This window comes from Triticum urartu, chromosome 2A (genome assembly GCF_056163025.1).
Source record: "Triticum urartu cultivar PI428250 chromosome 2A, HENAU_Tu73, whole genome shotgun sequence".
In the NCBI taxonomy this organism is placed as follows: domain Eukaryota; kingdom Viridiplantae; phylum Streptophyta; class Magnoliopsida; order Poales; family Poaceae; genus Triticum; species Triticum urartu.
The window spans coordinates 5,585,196-5,607,377 of NC_141874.1; positions in this window are offsets into that span (position 1 = coordinate 5,585,196).

The window sequence follows — 22,182 nt, forward strand, 5'->3', positions numbered from 1 at the left end:
TCGTGAAAAAATACTAGAAAACGTATTCATGGCAAAAAATAAAAATAATTCCTATGTATATAAAAAAACTGTTTGGGTAGATTTTTGTTCGGACAGTATTTTCTTCGCCACGGATACGTTTTTGGGAATTTTTTCACGAAATTTCACACGGGAGTAGATTGGAAACCCATGTTTGATATCCCCATATTTCAGTTTTTTTTTGATTTTTTAGGTATTTTTTATTATTATTTTTCGTATAGAGGTGTGGACCACCGAGGAGCTCCTGTGTATTTTCCATGACACAGGCTCCTTCTTTTTCATCCTATCCTATAAGAGAGATGCTAGACACACGGGATGACTATAAGGGGTTTACGGGATGGTTAAGAGTGATTGGTTGAAATTTGATAAAGTGAGGCGGGCCCACCCTTGAAAATCAGGGGGGCCAAATTAGAGAAGGGCACGCGTCAGTCTGTAAAATCCGTCGATAGAGCCCGTGTGTGTAGTACTAGCAAAAATGCCCGTGCTTTGCTATGGGTGATAAATCTTTATATACATCTAGCTCATAATACATAACTACATTTGGTGGTTAGCTCTCTTCCGGACATGTGCGAAGAGGGCTTTCGGCATCCCTCAGCCTCATTGGACCTCCGCGCGGATCTCCTTCCATCCGTCTAACTCTGTTGCCTCCTTTTCCTCCTCCCCTACCTGTCACAGTCCTCTCGTATCGTCGCACCTATGGCTTAAATATTTTCTTTTCTCTCCTCTCCATCTGTTTCTCTTTTTCTAAAAGGAGAAAAAAAAATTAGCAGCGCGAGTCCGGCCCAACTCTCCTCCTCTCTCTCCCCAGTTTCCCATCCAGCCCAGCTAGCTGCCTGCCGGCCCAACTGCTGACGTGGCCCACCTAAGGCCATGTTCGGTTAATCCCCTCACCACAGGGATTGAAGGGGATTGGGGAGGTTTGAGGGAGATTTTGACTTGCAAGGGATTTAATCCCTTTCAAACCCCTCCAATCCATGCCTAACCGAACAAGGCCTAAATCATACATATGCCCGTGCGTTGCAACGGGAAAAATCGCAAAACCTATAACCCCACCCCCTATATGAAAATTAAATTCAGAAAATACCAGCAATTTTCGAAAGAATCTAAAATCTTGGGATCTCAAATTTGGGTGTCTAACCTACTACCATATGAAGTTTCATAGAAAAATACCAAGAAATGTATCCGTGGCAGAGAAAATACAGTCTGAACTAAATTCATCCAAATAGTTTTTTCTATACATAGGATTTTTTTGTCTTTTTTGCCACTGACATGTTTTCTGATATTTTTTTCACAAAATTTCACGCGAACGTAGATTGTATACCCAGGTTTTATATCCCAAAAACCCAGATTTAAAAAAAATCTCGGTACTTTTTTGAACATAATGGGTGTGGAGCACTCATGAGCGCATAGGTGCTCCTGTGTAATTCCCATAAGGTTACCCTCATCTCTAGTGACATTGTGAAAGTAATGCTATTGTCACCATGTATAGTAGTATAATTGTTCATGCGTCGAAACAAAGTATAAATATTCTAGTTGTTAAACATTAATCATGTCAAACATAAGATCCTCATACACATCAAACAACATGTTGATAATAAATCAAGATGTTTAATCTATGAGAAAAATAACAAACTTCTTGCTTAGGTGAACCGAGCAAGCTACATATGAAAAATGGTGTAAATTTTACGACATGTAACGAATGAGACCAATCATTTAAGTATACTTTCCAATGTGTTATGTAAAACATTTCAAATGGCATGAAACAACTAATTCAAGAACTGGCGCCATATTACAAGCTATACCCTTAATTCAGTCTGATCGTATTTTGTATTGTTGCACAACAAATATTTCTTGAGAACTTGCAAGTAGTTATAATGATTATAATCTAGAGAACTATCGTGTCGTACCAAAGAAAAAAACTTCAATTTTGTTAGTGATAAATGATAGCCCTACATCCTGGTATCTAGCTATTCATCTAAGATGGGCTCAACAACCATCCGCGAAGACCATTGAAAAAAGCGGCAGGCTTCTGAGCAGTATGGGTGGATAACGAATAAGCAGCACAACGTTCATGAGTATGTGTGCTCAACTTCTGAAAAATCCATACAACATGTCAATGTTAATACACCACACCCAGAACCATGAGTATAAGCAAAAAAAAAAAACATCTAGAAAAATAGTATGAGTTACACGTTCAGGTGTCATCACTAAAAAACAGATTGGTATGAAGGATATGTCTAGGTCCCAGGATCACAACGAATGAAGCTATTAGTATCCTTCAAACCATGCCATGTTACAAGCTCAGATGAAAATAATTATACACTAACTTGACACACATGTTCAATGAAAAAAATCAAGGAATAAAAGTGTGCAAGAATATTAAAGTACATATGTGCCAAAAGTTCTAAATTTATGTCTTGTGAACATATATTATTCATGAACTGAGAATAAAAAATGTCTACAAGTGCAATTAAGTAGCAAAAGATGCTTATTTGGGCTTCAAAGTTAAAGCCAGAAAGAAGTAATATGTCAGTGTGTGTGATGAACTGAGGGCATCAATCAAATCTGATACTATTCTAATCTAAATACTACATGAGTAGACATAGTAAGAAATTCTAAAGACACTTGACTTGAAGTAGCCTCTGCAAGCTTATCAGTGTGGATTGCACACGGAAAATGCCATGCTCTACCTGTCCAGTAATTAACCATCTGCTTGACAGGATGAAAGACCATCTGCATGACAGCACAAAGACCATCTGCTTGTCAGAACAAAAGGATCTAATAATTGTATCAGGATAGCATTACTATACCACCAATTCAATCAAATGGTCTCTGGTGTTGCACATCCAAATTGCACTGGTTAATTGTAGCCTATGATTGATTGATAATGCAATTTAATTACAGTCTAGGAATGGGCTAAGAGTTGTGGTAGACTGTTAGTTGGGCCTTGGAACTGTTCTCCTCGGAGCTGAGCTGCGCCGCCACGGCGGATAGGCCTTCCACACGCTTGGACACCCCACTGCCATCCAACAACAGGTGGTGCAGTGGATGGATGAGAGATCTGCACATGCACACGCATGTGCTAGGTCCAGTGCCAAGGGAGCTGGACCTAACCAACAAAGAACTCGCCAAAGACGTTCCAATCTGCCAACTAATCTACAACAAAATTCTAGAGTCAACCAAGAATTCTACCCTGCAGATGTTCACCAAACGATGTCTACCTAATATACTGCTCCCAAATCCAAAGGATATGTTTTTCTAAATAGGAGGTATATTTAATGCAACCCAGGAAGAATGATATTGTTGCACATTGAGGGCATGCCTCATGGAAATCAATTAGTGTTAGTTCTGCAGGGTAGAATTAACACCAGGAAGCTCAGTGTTAGTGTTCAGAAGTTCAGTGAAGGCAGATTGAACAGAGATAAATCTGCAAACAATTAGGACCATATCTTGTGATGTTTTTAGCAAAATAACTCAAGAAAAAGATGATCCTGTCACTAAGCCGGATCTGAAATTGTCTCCAAAAGCCAAATCGTGCAACTTAAAAATCATGAGGAAATAAGTAGTACACGAAATCATGAGGTTAACAGGGTGTCAGATTAGATAGTATTAGTTTGTAAAAGATACCTTAATTGATATAAACTCAATATACATCGATCTGATTCTCCAACAAATATGAAAAAGCAATTCTAAATTGCTCAAAAATAATAATGAAACTCTTATTTGGTTGAGACAAAATACCTTGTGACTTAGTACACAAAATCATGAGGTTAATAGCCATTTTCTCTATTTTAAGCTTCAGGTAACCTTCTGACGGGCAAATTGTAGATTGCAGGGTTGCATCAAACATTAACTCGTCATCAATAAAGGTGACATCTGAAAACATTAGTGATGATGCTGGAAATAGGTTCATTCAGAGTAACATGGACAAATTCTCGTTCTCTGGGAAACTGAACTCCTAGCATAGCCTATTTACATTGCCGCACATTTATCTCTCAACAAAAATGGCTATATCTTGGAAGGAAACGAGAGGGAGGGAGGCGACAAGGCCAATGGGACAGCTGGTCCAGGGCCATCCACGGGTGCAGAGAGGTAGTGTAAGTTCCATACCTTCAGGATGTAGGGAAGAAGTAGGAGAGGTAGATGTAAGTTACATACCACGGGTGCAGAGAGGTAGTGTAAGTTACATACCACGGGTGCAGAGAGATAGTGTAAGTTCCTCCTCCTCCGACGCCGACGCCGATGCCGACACAACCATATAAATACCCATCCACTCCGCTCAGCCGGCACGCGCACAGCCATCAGATCCAACCATCTGAACGAAAACCTCCCTCCCACACGCCAGCCTGCCTCACGCCGACGCAACCATATAAATACCCATCCACTCCGCTCAGCCGGCACGCACACAGCCATCAGATCCAACCATCTGAACGAAAACCTCCCTCCCTCCCAAGCTAGCCATCCACCAACCCATGGGCAACGGGCAGAGCAGCGTCTCCATCCGCTTGACCGCCCCCGAGCACGCCACCTCCGCCACCAGCGAGAGCTCAGCCTCGCCGGCCAACAGCCACGTCTCCATCCGTATGACCGCCCCCGACGACGCCGCCTTCACCACAAGCGGGAGCTCGGCGTCGCCGGCCAACGGCCACGTCTCCACTCTCGTCAACGCCGCCCACGACACCACCTCCGCCACCAGCGGGAGCTCGGCCTCGCCGGCCAACGGCCACTTCCTCATCCGCGTGATCGCCCCCGGCGACACCACTTTCCCCACCAGCAGCTGGAGCTCGGCCCCGCCGGCTAACGGCGACTTCTTCATCCGCGTGACCGCCCTCGACGACACCACCTCCACCACCAGCGGGAGCTCGGCCTTGCCGGCTAACGACGACTTCTTCATCCGTGTGACCGCCCTCGACAACGACTACATCTCCACCACCAGCGGGAGCTCGTCCAGGCCGGTCAACGGCGACTTCTCCATCAGCACGACCGCCCCCGACGACACCACCCGTAGCCATAGGAACTTGGCATGCATCCCCATCCCCTTCGACTTGGGCATCTGCGAGGTACGTATGGCCCGATTAGACAGACGCCAAAGCTAACATGCATGCATTCCATCCGTCCTTGATCATGTCATGTGGTGTGTGGAATGCAGCCTATTTCGACGGTGGCCTATCTGGTGGGGAACGCCTTCCAGCCCCCCAACAACAACAATCAGAGCCTTGATGCTGGGCCTCAGGTGGGATTGATGAATCCAGACTTACTAACATTATATTGTCAGTCATGATGCCCTAGTTGTGGTTGGCACGTTTATTACTCCCTCCGTAACTATTTCATGAACAGTTAGTATAATAAGCCCAGCACAGCTGTTGTTTCGCACCCAATCGTTCATCTGGTTCCGATCCATACCATTTTCATGTGTGTCCAGTCCTATACGTATAAGGATGGGATCCAGGCTTTATATTTGTTCTTCCATCATCCCATGTTGGAATCGATCATTTTTTTGAGTTTGGCTGCCTCGTCTATTGTAGTAGTACTATTTCGCTTCCCTAGTTTTCCTCTCCTAGCTAAGCCACCGCTCCTGTATCAGATTGATTTTTCTAAAAAAACGTAAATTTGTGATGAACTAGTAACCGATAACTGGTGTGCTTGCTTTGCTTGTCCTTAATTTGGTTTCCATCTCGTCTTGAGTCTAGTGTAAGGCAGTATATACTGTTGTGTGGAAGATAGTAACTGGGTGCTTTCCTTCCCATAATTTGGTTTATGTTTCGGTCTTTCCTTATTCCATGCTTGGATTAAGATATAATATAATAAACGAAAAAAGGCGGGTGGCGGATCTAGGGCGTGGCTGGGAACATCTTCTTACATCAAATAAACAAACACGACCACTGCACTTTATTTGACCTTGGAAGCTAGGTGTATATTCAGTCCGCGGTATCATATAATCGTGTGGGGAGTGGAGGAGAATATGCTGTGCATGACCGGCCGGCCAGCCCCAGCTGCCCCGGGCGTCCACTGTCCCCATCCATGCATGCAAAAACAAATCAGTACAGTATATGGTACGTAGATGGTTGGCCCATGACTCTAGCTAGCTACTACTTATAGCTAGTTCAATGAATGGTAAATAGCATTAGATTCACTTTTCTCACCGACTTGCACCATTTGATTGGAGTAATCAATCAAACCTACTACTGTAGTACGAGGCTATCCTTGTCTCCTGCTTGAGCTTGCATATTAGGATTACTGCTACGTACGTGCTAGATCCGCATGCAATTGCATGCAGGTGATCAGATCCGTCACACAAGTACACAACTTGACCCCTCGATTGTCTCTCTGTAGGCTCCACTGGTCCAAGCATACCATCCAATTCAACTAGTCAGTGCCTTGCCCTTTTTATCTATCTATTTTATCAACTGATTTTGCTGTGCACATTCGAGAGTCTAGGAGGTGGCTACCGCTACATTTACCAAACCCTCAAGTTGTACTACTGTAGTTGAGGCATGATTACTGATTCTTGTACATCATTCTTGCTGCGTGCATATTTTCTCTACGGCTATATATGCGCGTTAGCTCGAAATCTGACTGGTTTCACGAAATAAAGACTACCAAGTAAAACACTAGTTCATGTGCTTAATTGAATTGCACAGGGCGATGACGTCAACAATAAGATTCTAGCACTGTGGATCATGGCCTTGCTCACTCCGAGCCTGGTCATAGCGACCGCGCTCTACAAGCCGGCGAGCGGAGTGGTCTTCGGCCGCAACAAGGCCGCCTACTACATCACCCTCGGCGCCATCTTCGTCGCCGGGATTGTTGAACTCTTCACCGCCATCTTCCTATCACGCTCCCGCAACGCCGCTGAAAAGTTCGGGACGGTTGCTCTGTGCCTCGCCATCCTGCCACTTGTCGCCATCATCGGCATCGGTGGGTTCGCTTTCATCCAGGGCTAATCCAACAAGGTTTGTTCACTGAGATTCTTCCGAAAATATCAAAATAGTATAGTCGGAACAATTTCACAAAGTCTAGCACTGGGATCCCTCTCGCATGATATTTTCTTTGGTAACAATTAATTAGCTGGCGTGCGGCTTCAAAACAGAGATGGTTTGGGAAAAGGCCCGTGTTCATGTTGGGGGATGCATGAATAAGTACACGGGCCATGTTATGTTTTCTTGTGTTACAGTGATATCATATATGTTAGGGAAATTACGGTTGTGGTTGGACCCCAAACAAGCTCTCATAAAATGTTAATTATTTTTTGTCAAACAGCAGGGACTTCCGTTCGTCAAGCTGAGGAGAAGAACAAAGCGTTGGTGTCTGCAACAATAATTAAGCTGAGAGAATGATGGCCGGAGCCGCGGCATGTGCGTAGGAGCGCCTTGTTTCCTATGGCTTAATTATTGTCTACCTATAGCTAAATATAAATAAATGAACTTGCTCCCCAGTGAAAGTCATGCACGTTTACCTGTATTGGACCTAGCTGATATGTTACTCGGTGCATTCGGTTTACATGATTTGGTTTGTACAGTATTAATATTTCGATAAATATGGTATGGAATTAAAGTATGGTTCGGTTTCGGTATATATCAAATTACTCTGGTATGGTTTCGAATATACCATAATAACTCAAGTTGACAGAAATTTGAAAAATGACATAATAAGGATTTACAAATTTATGTCAAAACTCATACTTCTTGTGTAGAAAACAATATATAATAATATATACGTATATATCATATATGCATGCATGGATTCATGCCTTTGATGCTTATGGACGTGTTTTACATTTTTTCCTAAGAGAAACATGACTACATCACACGAAAAGTGGGCCTCCTTAGCAATGAATCTCGCTCTTGTACAAGAAAAATGACTACTTGTATGGTTTTTTTCCGCAAGAAATATAAATATAATTTTACTTCGGTTTATTCGGTAAACCATTCGTTTTTTCGGTATATACCATAAAAACCAAAATTCAAAACGGTATGGAAAGTTCATACCATGCTGAAATCGGAAACTATAAAATTGGTTCGATTCATTTTATTTTCTGTACGGCTTTTCGGTTCGGTTTTAAAATGCACACACTGATTGATATTCCTGCTTTGCTACATCTCACAGTGCGGACTGTGTGCTCGCGATTGTAGGACGCCTGCACGAGGTGTGAGATGGAATGAGTGTGTAACTGTACTCCCTCTGCCTTTTTACTTTGGATATTATATTTATTTCGAGTCAAACTTTCTAAACTTTGACCAAATTTATACAAAAATATATTAACATCCACTATGCAAAATCAATACCGCTACAATCATCTTTCAATATATTTTCATACCATATATATTCTCTATTGTGAAATTTTAGATTGTTTTTGATAAACTTGTTCAAACTTTATGAAGTTTGATTTAAGTCAAAGCTAATATGCGGAGTAAATAAAAATGAGGGAGTAGTTCCGGTCAAACCACTAATTATTATGGAAAAACACATGTGTTATATTAGGAAAATTATACATATAAAAGATTACAAACAGCGGGCGAATCCAGAAATTGAAGTTTGCTGGGGTGAACATTTAAGGTCGAAAAACTTTTAGGAACAAATGCAAGTCTATTCAACCAAGTCTATTCATCATATTGTGATGTGTTTTTTTTTTTGAAAAAGAAATATTGTGATGTGTTCATCATGGTGACCTGACTTTGAATCATTCTCGGTGGGCTCATGCGTGTGACACTGACAGTCGGACACACACGCACTCTCTCTCTCTCTCAAGTAAATATCTCAAGATGCATTTGACATTGACACGCTCTGACTTGTCTCTCTTAAACACTCTCAAGTACAAATTTCTATTTTTGGAAGTTTAAAAAAATCTGAAGTTTCAAAATTTGTAAAGTTATGATATTTTAAGAAGTTTGTTTAAGAAAAAAATCAAATTTTTCAAAGGTGCACATGAGGCTGAAGACACCGACCCAGAGCATCTCCAAGATAATGGCTCGTTTTTCCCCCATATGTTTGACCGGATAGTCCAGAAATGTCCAGCACAAACGTGACAGTGAACCGCTAATCTACAGCAACCGCAGCCACATGGTGCAAACGTGATAGTGATAGAAGCGTGTGCAGACTCTTTACTGCTCCATTATATCTGCCAGGTCTCTCTCACTCCTACCATATCAGCCAGGCACTCAAAATTTAGTTAGCCTTTTCTCCGGGCGGGAGCATGACAAGTGATAGTGATAGACACGAAAGAGTGTGCAAACTAAACTCCTGTGCCTTCTTGCCGCCCTTTGGAAACACGGTGTCAGTGACCATATGGCTGCAAAAACGTGTGCCTGTCGATCCCTTCATACGCTTGTTTGTGTTTTTGGTACACGATCTTAGCTGCTATGGCATTCTTCGGTCTTTGCAATGCTGACACCGTAGAGGCTTTTGCACTGTACAAAGCCGAAAGCAACAAGCTAGGACACGGTAGACACGCGCGGGTCGGTGCAGCTCCATCGCACGATCCAGCGCTGATCGAGAACAATCTGGTCTTGACATGCATCTGAACGGAGTGGTGTTCCATCTACCATCGGCCGAGATCAATCCTAAAACGTTTAGAATTAAATGGCCGAAATATTTTGAACACTGAAACTTAGTTTATACTATTCCCATAATCAACAGCCCTTATTTAGTCATCTCAGCGGTTAATAAAATGGCCGGCTGCCTGCCTCAGCAAACCAACAAAATGTGTTTAAGAACATGACCTTTTTGACACTTGCCCTAGTATAGAAAGCTCATCTTAATGGAGGGCCTGGCTAGCTACTCAGTGCCTTACGGTTCTCCATGTTTTTCCACTAGTATGGCATCTCCAAGGCCGACCCTCAAACCTCCCACATCAATAAGGTGAAAATCAAATCCATTTTGAGTTCGGGCCAAGAAAAATGAGCTCACTTGTTTCGAGATCTCAGCATTCCCGATAAATCCATAGTTGATGGTGGCATGCGACTGGCGGTAATTGAACCGACACCATGCCTTAATCCAGGGGAACCAAGGGAGAAGAACGAGGACAAGAATTCTTATTTGAAGAAAGGAAGGAAGTTTTACGTTTTTTTCGCGCGCGGGGGGTTGGTTGTTTGGCTATGCCATTCGAAACCATAGGCCATATTATGTTGGGCACTCCAACGAAACGTAATGTTACACCGTGAAGTGTGAGAAAGAAGGATGCCCATGGACGGTCCATAAAAGAAAGCTTGAAGAAACCAAAGAATGAGTGTTAAAAGGTTGTGTAACCACTAGCTTACAGATGCAAACCGCCATCGAGACAAGAGCGTAAGACACATCGTCAGCTCATGTCTGAGTATCTCGGGTACAAATTTGTCTAAGAAATAGCTGTTGATCCCACTGTCAAAGTGAGGTTTCTCATGCGAATGGTGAAAAAAAAAGTTTATGAAGTCAAGTATGGGAAGACATGAAAGGCTAAGACAAACATTATTAGGATGTTGTAAGGTAATTACGAAGAAGCATACAGTCGCCTCCCGAGGTAGTTGGGAGCGATTAAACATAGGAACCCGTGCATGTATCATGTGGTTGATGATAACGATGGAGTGTACCACTGTGCCTCCTGGAGTTATGTGCAATGTGTGGCAGCATCTGAGCATTGTTGCCCGGTCTTGTCTATAAATGATAGATTCTTGGCCGGCAGATACATGGGCATACTAATGGTAGCAATGGCACACTCCTTCAATAATAAGAACTGTACATCGAGAGGAACCGGTTGGGTATGGGGGACTATACGCATCGAGAGGCCTTCTTGCACAACCGGCTAGGTCAACCCTATGTATCGCGTGCAACAGCCGGCTGGTCGCAACGGGCGTGGGGGTGGGGGAGGGGGGGGGGGGGGTAACCGGTTGTCTCTCTATGTATCGCGTGGGAGAGGCATCAGATACAAAGAATGGGGGTCACCACACACAATATTTCGATGAGAGATCGAGTACCTAACTCGTATCGATCGATCGGCGCCTCTTACACTACCGCGCACGACCGCAACGACTTGCGCATATGTAGGCTTCTTGCACCATGCACAACTGCAGGCTAGCTAGCGAGACACTCGCATAGATTGACCGGATTCTCTCTAATGCGAAAGCCGGGCGCATACAAAATGGCGCCGGGCCTGCAACTACCGGGCACAGGAGCATATCAATCAATCGGGGGCTTACAAACTACTGTGCACGAGCAATTACCTATTGATCAAGCCTCTAATCAATTGCTCCAGTGATGCAATTACCTATTGATCAAGCCTATATGATAGAAAATATTTTCATTCGGACCAAAATGTCATAAATGTGTCTTTTTCTTTGTTGGAGAATGTTGCAGAAAACAAAAAATTTCCTACGGTTTCACCAAGATCCATCTAGGAGTTCATCTAGCAACGAGTGATTAGATGCATCTACGTACCTTGTAGATCGCGAGCGGAAGCGTTCAAAGAACGGGGATGATGTAGTCGAACACGACGTGATTCAAATCACCAATGATCAAGCACCGAACGGACGATGCCTCCGCGTTCAACACACGTACGGAACGGATGACGTCTCCTCCTTTCTTGATCCAGCAAGGGGGGAAGAGAGGTTGATGAAGATCCAGCAGCACGACGGCGTGGTGGTGGATGCAGGGCGTCACAGTAGCAGGGCTTCGCCTATACTACGAGAGAGAGACGTAACGGGGAGAGAGGAAGCACCAAAGGCTGAGGTATGAAGTCCTCCCTCTCCTCAACTATACATAGGAGGGCCAAGGGGGGGTGGTGCGCAGCCTAGGAGATCCAATCTCCTAGGTGCGGCTGCCAAGGGGAGGTTTCCCTCCCCCCCAAGGCACCTCGGGGTGCCTTCCACCACTTGGACTCCTCCTTGGTGGAAACCCTAGGCGCATGGGCCTAGTAGGGCTGGTGCCCTTGGCCCATGTAGGCCAAGGCGCACCCCCTACAGCCCATGTGGCCCCCCGGGACAGGTGGCCCCACCCGGCGGGCCCACGGGACCCCTCCGGTGGTCCCGGTACAATACCGATAACCCCGAAACTTGTCCCGATGCCCGAAACAGCACTTCCTATATATAATTCTTTACCTCCGGACCATTCCGGAACTCCTCGTGACGTCCGGGATCTCATCCGGGACTCCGAACAACATTCGGGTTACTGCATACACATATCTTCATAACCCTAGCGTCACCGAACCTTAAGTGTGTAGACCCTACGGGTTCGGGAGACAAGCAGACATGACCGAGACGACTCTCCGGTCAATAACCAACAGCGGGATCTGGATACCCATGATGGCTCCCACATGCTCCACGATGATCTCATCGGATGAACCACGATGTCGAGGATTAATCAACCCCGTATACAATTCCCTTTGTCAATCGGTATGTTACTTGCCCGAGACTCGATCGTCGGTATCCCAATACCTTGTTCAATCTCGTTACCGGCAAGTCACTTTACTCGTACCGTAATGCATGATCCCGTGATCAACCACTTGGTCACCTTGAGCTCATAATGATGATGCATTACCGAGTGGGCCCAGTGATACCTCTCCGTTATATGGAGTGACAAATCCCAGTCTCGATCCATGTCAACCCAACAGACACTTTCGGAGATACCCGTAGTGTACCTTTATAGTCACCCAGTTACGTTGTGACGTTTGATACACCCAAAGCACTCTTACGGTATCCGGAAATTACACGATCTCATGGTCAAAGGAAAAGATACTTGACATTGGAAAAGCTCTAGCAAACGAACTACACGATCTTGTGCTATGCTTAGGATTAGGTCTTGTCCATCACATCATTCTCCTAATGATGTGATCCCGTTATCAATGACATCCAATGTCCATAGCCAGGAAACCATGACTATCTGTTGATCAACGAGCTAGTCAACTAGAGGCTTACTAGGGACATATTATGGTCTATGTATTCACACGTGTATTTACGATTTCCGGATAATACAGTTATAGCATGAATAAAGACAATTATCATGAACAAAGAAATATAATAATAATGCTTTTATTATTGCCTCTAGGGCATATTTCCAACAGTCTCCCACTTGCACTAGAGTCAATAATCTAGTTACATTGTGATGAATCGAACACCCATGGAATTCTGGTGTTGATCATGTTTTGCCCTAGGGAGAGGTTTAGTCAACGGATCTGCTATATTCAGGTCCGTATGTACTTTACAAATCTCTATGTCTCCATCTTGAACATTTTCACGAATGGAGTTGAAGCGACGCTTGATGTGCCTTGTCTTCTTGTGAAACCTGGGCTCCTTGGCAAGTGCAATAGCTCCAGTGTTGTCACAAAAGAGTTTGATTGGCCCCGACGTATTGGGTATGACTCCTAGGTCGGTGATGAACTCCTTCACCCATATAGCTTCATGTGTTGCCTCCGAGGCTGCCATGTACTCCGCTTCACATGTAGATCCCGCCACGACGCTCTGTTTGCAGCTGCACCAGCTCACTGCTCCACCATTCAACATATACACGTATCCGGTCTGTGACTTAGAGTCATCCAGATCTGTGTCGAAGCTAGCGTCGACGTAACCCTTTACGACGAGCTCTTCGTCACCTCCATAAACGAGAAACATTTCCTTAGTCCTTTTCAGGTACTTCAGGATATTTTTGACCGCTGTCCAGTGTTCCTTGCCGGGATTACTTTGGTACCTTCCTACCAAACTTACGGCAAGGTTTACATCAGGTCTGGTACACAGCATGGCATACATAATAGAACCTATGGCTGAGGCATAGGGGATGACACTCATCTCTTCTATATCTTCTGCCGTGGTCGGATATTGAGCTGAGCTCAATTTCACACCTTGTAACACAGGTAAGAACCCCTTCTTAGAATGATCCATATTGAACTTCTTCAATATCTTATCAAGGTATGTGCTTTGTGAAAGACCTATGAGGCGTCTCGATCTATCTCTATAGATCTTGATGCCTAATATATAAGCAGCTTCTCCAAGGTCCTTCATTGAAAAACTCTTATTCAAGTAGGCCTTGATGCTGTCCAAGAGTTCTATATCATTTCCCATCAAAAGTATGTCATCTACATATAATACGAGAAATGCTACAGAGCTCCCACTCACTTTCTTGTAAACGCAGGCTTCTCCATAAGTCTGCGTAAACCCAAACGCTTTGATCATCTCATCAAAGCGAATGTTCCAACTCCGAGATGCTTGCACCAGCCCATAAATCGAGCGTTAGAGCTTGCACACCTTGTTAGCATTCTTAGGATCGACAAAACCTTCCGGCTGCATCATATACAATTCTTCCTTAAGGAAACCATTAAGGAATGCCGTTTTGACGTCCATTTGCCATATTTCATAATCATAGAATGCGGCAATTGCTAACATGATTCGGACGGACTTTAGCTTCGCTACCGGTGAGAAAGTCTCATCGTAGTCAACCCCTTGAACTTGTCGATAACCCTTAGCGACAAGCCGAGCTTTATAGATGGTCACATTACCATCCGCGTCTGTCTTCTTCTTAAAGATCCATTTATTTTCTATGGCTCGCCGTTCAACGGGAAAGTCAGTCAAAGTCCATACTTCGTTTTCATACATGGATCCTATCTCGGATTTCATGGCTTCTAGCCATTTGTTGGAATCCGGTCCCGCCATCGCTTCTTCATAGTTCGAAGGTTCACCGTTGTCTAACAACATGATTTCCAAGACAGGGTTGCCGTATCACTCTGGTGCGGAACGTGTCCTTGTGGACCTTCGAATTTCAGTAGGAGCTTGATCAGAAGTATCTTGATCATCATGAATAATTTCCTCTCTAGTCGGTGCAGGCACCTCAGGAACATTTTCTTGAGTTGCGCCATTTACCGGTTCAAGAGGCAATACTTCATCAAGTTCTACTTTCCTCCCACTTACTTCTTTCGAGAGAAACTCTTTCTCTAGAAAGGATCCATTCTTGGCAACAAAGATCTTGCCTTCGGATCTGAGGTAGAAGGTATACCCATAAGTTTCTTTAGGGTATCCTATGAAGACGCATTTTTCCGACTTGGGTTCGAGCTTTTCAGGTTGAAGTTTCTTGACATAAGCATCGCATCCCCAAACTTTTAGAAACGACAGCTTAGGTTTCTTCCCAAACCATAATTCATACGGTGTCGTCTCAACGGATTTCGACGGAGCCCTATTTAAAGTGAATGCGGCAGTCTCTAAAGCATACCCCCAAAAGGATAGCGGTAAATCGGCAAGAGACATCATAGATCGCACCATATCTAATAGAGTGCGATTACGACGTTCGGACACACCGTTACGCTGAGGTGTTCCAGGCGGCGTGAGTTGTGAAACTATTCCACATTTTCTTAAGTGTGTGCCAAATTCGTGACTCAAGTATTCTCCTCCACGATCTGATCGTAGACACTTGATTTTCCTGTCACGTTGATTCTCAACTTCACTCTGAAATTCCTTGAACTTTTCAAAGGTTTCAGACTTGTGTTTCATCAAGTAGACATACCCATATCTACTTAAGTCATCAGTGAGGGTGAGAACATAACGATAGCCACCGCGAGCCTCAACACTCATTGGACCGCACACATCAGTATGTATGATTTCCAATAAGTTGGTTGCTCGCTCCATTGTTCCTGAGAACGGAGTCTTGGTCATTTTTCCCATGAGGCATGGTTCGCACGTGTCAAATGATTCAAAATCAAGAGACTCTAAAAGTCCATCTGCATGGAGCTTCTTCATGCGTTTGACACCTATGTGACCAAGGCGGCAGTGCCACAAGTATGTGGGACTATCATTATCAACCTTACATCTTTTGGTACTCACACTATGAACATGTGTAGTAATACGCTCGAGATTCATTAAGAATAAACCATTGACTATCGGAGCATGACCATAAAACAGATCTCTCATATAAATAGAACAACCATTATTCTCGGATTTAAATGAGTAGCCATCTCGTATTAAACGAGATCCTGATACAATGTTCATGCTCAAACATGGCACTAAATAACAATTATTGAGGTTTATAACTAATCCCGTAGGTAAATGTAGAGGTAGCGTGCCGACGGCGATCACATCGACCTTGGAACCATTCCCGACGCGCATCGTCACCTCGTCCTTTTCCAGTTTCCGTTTATTCTGCAGCTCCTGTGGTGAGTTACAAATATGAGCAACGGCACCGGTATCAAATACCCAGGAGTTACTACGAGTACTGGTAAGGTACACATCAATTACATGTATATCAAATATACCTTTGGTGTTGCCGGCCTTCTTGTCCGCTAAGTATTTGGGGCAGTTCCGCTTCCAGTGACCCTTCCCTTTGCAATAAAAGCACTATGTCTCAGGCTTGGGTCCATTCTTTGACTTCTTCCCGACAGCTTGCTTGCCGGGCGCAGCAACTTCCTTGCCGTCCTTCTTGAAGTTCTTTTTACCCTTGCCCTTCTTGAACTTAGTGGTTTTATTCATCATCAACACTTGATGTTCCTTCTTGACTTCTACCTCTGCTGATTTCAGCATAGCAAATACTTCAGGAATGGTCTTTACCATCCCCTGCATATTGAAGTTCATCACAAAGCTCTTGTAGCTTGGTGGAAGCGACTGGAGTATTCTGTCAATGACCGCGTCAACCGGGAGATTAACTCCCAGCTGAGTCAAGCGGTTATGTAATCCAGACATAGTGAGTATGTGCTCACTGACAGAACTATTTTCCTCCATCTTACAGCTGAAGAACTTATCGGAGACTTCATATCTCTCGATCCGGGCATGAGCTTGAAAAACCATTTTTAGCTCTTCGAACATCTCATATGCTCCATGTCTCTCAAAACGCTTTTGGAGCCCCGGTTCTAAGCTGTAAAGCATGCCGCACTGAACGAGGGAGTAGTCATCAGTACGTGTCTGCCAAGCGTTCATAGCGTCTTGGTTTTGTGGGACGGGTGGATCACCTAGCGGTGCTTGTAGGACATAATCTTTCTTGGCAGCTATGAGGATGATCCTCAGGTTCCGGGCCCAGTCCGTATAGTTGCTGCCATCGTCTTTCAGCTTGGTTTTCTCTAGGAACGCGTTGAAATTGAATACAACGTTGGCCATTTGATCTACAGGACATATTGTAAAGATTTTAGACTAAGTTCATGATAATTAAGTTCATCTAATCAAATTATTAATGAACTCCCACTCAGATTAGACATCCCTCTAGTCATCTAAGTGTTACACGATCCAAGTCAACTAAGCCGTGTCCGATTAACACGTGAGACGGACTAGTCATCGTCGGTGAACATCTTCATGTTGATCGTATCTTCCATATGACTCGTGTTCGACCTTTCGGTCTCTGTGTTCCGAGGCCATGTCTTCACATGCTAGGCTCGTCAAGTTAACCCTAAGTGTTTTTGCATGTGTAAAACTTCTTACACCCGTTGTATGTGAACGAAAGGATCTATCACACCCGATTAACACGTGGTGCTTCGAAGCGACGAACTGTAGCAACGGTGCACAGTTAGGGGAGAACACTTCTTGAAATTGTTGTAAGGGATCATCTTATTTACTACCGTCGTTTTAAGTAAACAAGATGCAAAACATGATAAACATCATATGCAATCAAATAATAATAGTGACATGATATGGCCAATATCACATAGCTCCTTTGATCTCCATCTTGGGGCTCCATGATCATCCTGTCACCGTCATACTCATCGACATGTAAGTCGTGATTTCTATTACAAGAACATGATCAATCTCATACATCACATATATCATTCATCACATCCTTTTGGCCATATCACATCACATAGCATACCCTGCAAAAACAAGTTAGACGTCCTCTAATTGTTGTTTGCATGTTTTACGTGGCTGCTATGGGTTTCTAGCAAGAACGTTTCTTACCTACGCAAAGACCACAACCTGATATGCCAATTGCTATTTACCCTTCATAAGGACCCTTTTCATCGAATCCAATCCGACTAAAGTAGGAGAGACAGACACCCGCTAGCCACCTTATGCAACTAGTGCATGTCAGTCGGTGGAACCTGTCTCACGTAAGAGTACGTGTAAGGTCGGTCCGGGCCGCTTCATCCCACGATGCCGCCGAATCAAGATAAGACTAGTAACGGCAAGCATATTGAACAAAATCAACGCCCACAACTAGTTTGTGTTCTACTCGTGCAAGAGAACTACGCATAGACCTAGCTCATGATGCCACTGTTGGAGAACGTTGCAGAAAACAAAAAATTTCCTACGGTTTCACCAAGATCCATCTAGGAGTTCATCTAGCAACGAGTGATTAGATGCATCTACGTACCTTGTAGATCGCGAGAGGAAGCGTTCAAAGAACGGGGATGATGTAGTCGAACACGACGTGATTCAAATCACCAATGATCAAGCACCGAACGGACTTGGCAGTCAAATCACCAATGATCTAGAATCAGCGCACGCGGACTTGGCAGTCAAATTCCAGCGGCAGTAGGAGCAGATCGACTCACTTAGCCAACAAAGGGGGTCTCAGCAGCTGCAGCAGCTAGCGGATGATCCAGCATTGGATACCACCGCCCCATCCATGCCGAGAAGCAGCGTGGGTTCCGCCCCGTTTGACGCAATGCTGGATAGATACCTCGTGGATGACATCGTGGAGAACACTAACTGCGAGCTACACTTCAAAATTAAGAACATATCCTTAAAGGTGGCGGACGGCGTTGCTTATACAAATTCTCCCGATGCAACCTTCCATTGCAACCCGATTCCAGCAGGCTATGCTCGTGTCGTGGTTGATGAGGTGGTGGACCAATATTCGGGGCTAGAGCTTGACATTCCTGGAGGTGACGAGGAGCACACACTCGGAGATGCCAAACATCATATCATCCTATGGAGAAAGGATTGCATCATCTTTCGAAGGCCACCGACACCGCGTCACCCGACTCCTCGTCGAAGTCCGCCACCGAGTCAGCAGACTCCCGCTCCTCCAAGTCCACCAACGCATGAGGCCACTCCTCCTCCTCCAAGTCCGACACAGCGTCAGACGTCCACTCCTCCTCCAAGTCCGGCACAACCTCAGGCCACTCCTCCAAGTCTGGCACAGCTTCAGGCCACTCCTTCTCGTCCAACTCAGCCCCGTCAGCCGTCTCCGCGCCTCAGCAATCGCAGAAGAGACACCCCGCAGCTATGGTGCGTAGCGGTACCAGTCGAGGTCATAGTATAGGAAGTACAGGCGGAGGCAAGCGATATAAATATGGTCCAAACCTCACTACTCCTCTTCCTAAGAGGGCTTACGACAGGACCGAGGAGCAAACCAATGCCATAGTGCGGGCAGAAGTCGACGCCCATTTTGGACCGAAACCGACACCGCCGCCAAGGGAGAAAGTGCCTGTGGAAGTAGTTGACCACTTCATTCGTATGGCTCAACCACCAGCTCCTAAGCCTGTTGACACAGACTATGAGCGCCACATCAGGAAGTTACATCGACAACGTCTACAGAAGGAGGCGAGCTCAAGCTCGAGCAAACAACAAGCAGCTGTCAAAAAATGCGGGAAAACCGTTGCCCAGCTGGGAGAACAGGCGGCGCAATCGATCCCCCCGCTTGTTGTGCCGTCAACAACATGTGACAGTACGCGCGCCCAATATTATTGTGGCCAAACAGTTTACGTTCCCGAGGTGGGCGATGTGGTAATAACCCAGGAGCATATAATGCAGGCTGAAACTCTCAACATCACTGTTGGACAACTCCTCGAGATCGAGGACATGCCTGTGCTTACAGAGAAGGAAATAAAACGGAAATATGCCCGGGGCCAACCTTTGGTCAAGCCAGAAGATGTCAAGAAGCTCCCAACGAGAATGTATGAATTGCATCAATGGTACATGGACATTACCAAGAGATCCGATCAAAAGTCCCTCATGGTGCAAGTCAAGAAGGATCATTACTACCATCAGAAACCTGTGACCGTTGAGTATTCTGAACTGTTTCAGTTATACAATCAAAACGCACTCGACAAATCTATCGTCAGTTGCTATTGTCTGTAAGTGATTTCTTTCTGTAATTTAAGTCTCAAGCTAGCTGTAGTGATCCTTTTGATCAATCATTACCTGTAATTATCCTCACTATATTCTTTTCTGTTGTATTATGCAGGATGAAGATGTATGAAATGATAAAAGATGGACGCTATGGCATTGGTTCATTGACCCAAACACCGTTAATGAATACACATGGAAAATAAACAAGCATCATGAAAAGCAGGTAGAGGACAGCATGCTAGATTTTTTGAAGCGCCTCAAATACAATGAAGATATACTACTTCCTTACAACTTTCAGTGAGTCACACTTTCTTGTACTACAAATTCTCTGTTTTTGCCTACTAGCTAGCTACATGTTTTTGCTTACATACGCCCGCTTAATTAAGACATACAAACGTGTGTGCATGCAGATTTCACTGGATCTTGTGTATCATTAAAGTTGACGCCGGAACAATTGAAATACTGGACTCACTACTCAAAGCAAATAGTGACTATAACATCTTGTTTGGGATAGTCAACAGGTAATTTCAATCATTATTAACTATATATCTCGGCCTATTTAGTTCGTCATTTCATGATATGAACTATTTAATAACCCCTTTATTCATTTTCTTTGTCGGCGGGCGGGGCTTGGGCAAGGTTCATCAGCGTCACAGAAGGCGAATGAAAACGACAGCTGAGATGGTTTCGACCCAAGGTAAGTAATTAAGTAGTACTAGCTAGCTTAGCTAGCTGCCATCTCTTTAATTATCATGCTTGATTAATTATTATCTGATCAAATTAAATTCCATTCTCGTAAAGGCCATGAAGCAGGCGCAGGGGACTGATCTGTGTGCATTCTGCGTTTGCGAGAACATTCGCATGATGGCGTCCGAAAGGAGCAGATCTCAAAGACAAGAATGGGTACGCTTGTCAGAACACTATTCACAATTTTTATACCATTATCGATATCTAGTCACACAACTAATACACATGCATATTGATCTCCTTAACAGTTCACAAAAGTGCGGGACAAGCTCCTAGAAACGGAGCGTGTAGAAGCACTTCAAGAGGAAATAGCGAGATTTTTGCTCGACCAGGTCATAAATCCGAAGGAAGAATACTATTACCCGCTACCGCCCCATCGACCAGGTCATGAACCACTTTCAATTGTCATCGTGCTCCGAAGGCACCAATTAGTCTAATGCCACTGGCTCCGAAGGCAACATGCATATGTAGGAGAAATTGTATATATGGCACTTGGTCTGGGAAGACAAACTTTACACATACTGCGTCCACTACACGGCCAAGGACGCCTACACAAGTTACAACATGTGCAGATGGACCGTTGACATGAGACATGCCTCCTTCCCCTTCCCGGTGAGGGATCGAGCAACAAGAGCAGCAGTGGTGGCAAGCCTCCCAAGAAGTAGATGGTTGATGATAATTTCCTTTTTATGTAATTATTCATTAAGATGTGCAAATATGCTATTTAGTTATTTATGTAATGGATGTTTAATTTGGTTATGCGATCATCTTTTATAAGTATATGTTTTTGTTCTGTAGACAGAGTATATTATTGTTTAGATAGAGCAAGCTAAGAAACACATGTGTGATGATTACATCAATTGCAGACAATTTCTTCCTAGCAACTTTTTGAACATAACGCACATGGTTTGTGCTGCAGATTCGTCTGTGTTGTTTTCATTCACCTCAAATAGTTTTGCTAACCAAACTATAGGCCGTATATTGCAGACGGCATGTGCTGAGGAATTGTATGTGTTGTTTTCGTTTATCGCAAATAGTTTCACCGACTGAACTGTATGTCATTTGTTGCACATGGCTTGTTCTTAGGAATCATCCATGTAATTTTCGCTCATTGCAAACAGTCTGTCGATTGAACTATATGTCGTATATTGCACACACATCTTGTTTTCTGAATCATGTCTGATGGATCAGCAATCGTACATGTATCCTTTTCTTTCTGATGATTTTATTCTTCTACCATTTTGCGATGCTTGCATTGCACATAGTTCGGTCAAAGGATGTGTGATACATGTGCCTTCTTAGCAGGTTCTGCACTAGTGTACTCAAATGTCGAAGAGGGGTCCTAGCTTGCCGTCTTGGCTCGAAGAACACCACACTTTTGGCTTGAAGAGGCGCTCCCCCGAGAGCTAGGCAACGAGCCAAACTTGCGGCCACACAGAGAGAACCCAACAAATGACTTGCTGAAGCATGAAGG